The sequence below is a fragment of the Chamaea fasciata genome, unplaced genomic scaffold (genome assembly GCF_029207755.1).
Source record: "Chamaea fasciata isolate MVZ Bird 193981 ecotype frontalis unplaced genomic scaffold, bChaFas1.0.hap1 SCAF_140, whole genome shotgun sequence".
In the NCBI taxonomy this organism is placed as follows: domain Eukaryota; kingdom Metazoa; phylum Chordata; class Aves; order Passeriformes; family Sylviidae; genus Chamaea; species Chamaea fasciata.
The window spans coordinates 19,815-22,767 of NW_027094225.1; the positions used below are offsets into that span (position 1 = coordinate 19,815).

General features: G+C 52.1%; 1 long non-coding RNA gene across 1 annotated transcript; it reads right to left on the reverse strand.

Annotated features, from left to right (window-relative positions):
- Positions 1 to 926: 926 nt before the first annotated feature.
- On the reverse strand, positions 927 to 2,694 carry LOC136304658 (uncharacterized). Its single transcript, XR_010724725.1, has 7 exons — positions 1,778 to 2,694; positions 1,658 to 1,699; positions 1,512 to 1,556; positions 1,376 to 1,417; positions 1,232 to 1,280; positions 1,100 to 1,141; positions 927 to 1,009 (listed from the first exon to the last, which is right to left on the reverse strand). It is a non-coding gene; the product is annotated as an uncharacterized lncRNA (long non-coding RNA).
- Positions 2,695 to 2,953: the final 259 nt, after the last annotated feature.

The window sequence follows — 2,953 nt, forward strand, 5'->3', positions numbered from 1 at the left end:
GAACACTCGAGAATGCTCCGGTCACACTCTGCTACCTAGCTATGCATTCTTACAAGTCCTAATCCACCGGAATGGATGCTGGTGGTGCTCGGCTGTCAGTACAGCTCAGAACAAGACCTGGAAAGACATTGGACTGGATGCTTCTGAAGAGAGATACGATGCCCATGCCTGCCCGAGCTCCCGAGTCGATGGTCCGAGGGCATCGGCACCTGGCCGAGGAACTGAGAGTCCAGAGAGGCTAAGAGGGATACCAGGGTTTTTGGTAGGCCCCTTGAAGGGCTAAGGCAAAAGACATGAAACAAAGAGTGCGCAACAAACGAGGGACACGACGAGCACCGGGACTGCTCTGCCCTGCACACCTCAGTGGAGAGATCAAAAGGGAGACTTTGCCTGTAGGAAGCCTAAGGGGCCGCTTCTTGGATGGCCCCGTCTCCAAACCCCCGCCCGGTGGAAAGCCGACCCGGCCCCCCACTTTCATCCCCTCCGTGGCTCGGAGCCCTCCACTTATCTCTCAGACATCTGGAGATGCAGAATCCTGGCAGGTGAAAAGGAAGGCCGCCTCTCCCTCAGGGAAATTCCTGCTAACACCAGGTTGCTCTCTCTTAGTCAGCTGCAATAAAGAAAAGCAAACATCACTGTGTGGTCTTAGCACCGCATCGCCCAAAACCCAACAATTCTGCTACCCACCGCCTCTTGAGAACGCCTGGGTGCTCGGGCCCGCTGCCTCGGCCGTGCTTGGAGGGTGATGGCATCGTCAGGGGGTAAGTCTGGATTAAGAGCAGACAAGGGATTTGACATTGCTGATACTTGAGAGGACGCTCGCTCCTCCTCTCCTCCCTGCCTCCCCGACTCCTCGGCCGTTATCAAAGACTACCTGGAAAGCAGCTTCAAACGGAGAAATCGAGGCTTCATCACACAGTCCTGTAATGCTTCTGAAGGGCTCCAAAGAGAGGGACCCGGTCCATCACCTCATTGGAGAAGGGACTTCAGCATAATGACAGCAGACTGCCTAAAACAGACAAAAATACAACCTTGGAGTTGCACCAGATATTGAGACCTGAGTGATAACAGCTGCTTCCATCCACCGGACAATGCTCACCTGGGCCACTTCACCTGGACTGCCAATATCCCTCTTTACCTCCTAAAAAAAAAGACAAAAAACAACGCTGTAACACAGTCATCATTTACACTGCCCCGGCAAAGGCAAACTGGGACTGACTTAAGCACACACCCTCTTGGCTGCTGGTACCCACGACCGGGACATTTCACAAGCGGGCCACCTAAAAATAAGAAAACAAACAGCAGATATTAGATTTTCACCAGAAACTGAGACCTGAGCAACAGCAACCGGTTCTGTCCGCAGATCAATGCTCACCTTGCACGCTTCACCTTCACCGCCAACATCCTGCTTTACCTCCTAAAAATAGAGACAAAGAAACAGGCAGTAACAAGGGCACCAATTACACTGCCCCTGCAAAGACAAACTGCAGCTGACGTAAGCTGACACCTACCTGGCCGCTGGAATCCACAAACAGGACATCTCAAAACCAGACCACCTGAAAAAAAAAAAAAAAACCCAACAGTGGATGGTTAGAGTTGCACCAGAAATTGACACCGGAGAAATAACAACTGCTTCTGTTCACCGGTCCATGCTCACCTTGCCCGCTTCTTCTGGACTGCCAATATCCTGCATTAGCTCCTAAAAACAAAGACAAAGGTCAGGGCTGTAACAGAGCCACCATTTACACCTCCCCTGCAAAGACCGACTCGGACTGACCTTCTCGGGAGAACCGACTCCACCGATAGGGGCTGGTCTGCCACAGGTTTAATCAGTCTGCATCTGAAAGAAAGTTAGGACAAAAGTCAAAGGGCTGCAGGATAACTTGACAGCTCCACACATCTTGGTCAGTCTACAGATCCCACCTAGAAGCCAATGCACCCTGCACTTCAAATTTGTCCTATTACCCCTACACCCAGCTGTGCTACAGGGCAGGGCAGAGCAGCGCTGGGCCAAATACACACCCACACCCGTGACACAAGACGCAACAAACGAGGAGACGCGACAGGGAAAGAAAAAATCTCGAAGAGAGGAATGACCCTGAGGACCGAGAGAACTCGGGAGGAGATGATCGAGGTAAGACGGATGGAGAGCTGACCGGGTTCAGAGAAACCTGCAGGAAAAAAGATGCTAAGGGGATGAATTATCCCAAGAACCTCAAAGATGGACGCTCGAGAATGCTCCGGTCAGAATCCTCTCCCTAGCTTTGCATCCTTACAAGTCCTAATCCACCGGAATGGATCGTGGTGGTGCTTGGCTGTCAGTACAGCTCAGAACAAGACCTGAAAAGACAGTAAACTGGATGCTTCTGAAAATAAATACGATTCCCATGCTGGCCTGAGCTCCCGAGTCGATGGTTTGATGGTATCGGCGCCTGGCCGAGGAACTGAGGGACCGGAGATGCTAAAAATGATGCCAGGATTTTGATGGCCCCTTGAAAAGCCAGAGAAAATGACATGAAATACAAGACACTCAAAAGACACAGAGTGCACAACAGACAACTGACAGGACATGCACCGGGACTGGACTGCCCTGCACCACAGCATTGGGATCAAAATTAATGCTTCCCCTTGACAGCTAACGGGATCGCTGAGTGGGGATGGACGACGCTGCGCGCCGGACCGCACTATGCGGACGGGGACCGTTCTGCCTTGCGTGCCCCGTAGTTGCTATTGAAGTATAGCCGTTCCCTTCGGCTGTCCTAAGTGGCCCCTTAAGGGACACCCCTGTCCCCTCTGGTAGCTATTAAACCGGACCCATAAATTTCTGACACCCCTGTCATCCTATCTCGAGGCCGTGGCCCCTGACTTATCTTTGAGATGACCGGTAAGGTGAATCCACGTTGGACTGGAAATAAGTCTGTCTCAGAAGGCCCTCCAATCGCCGATTAGCCTC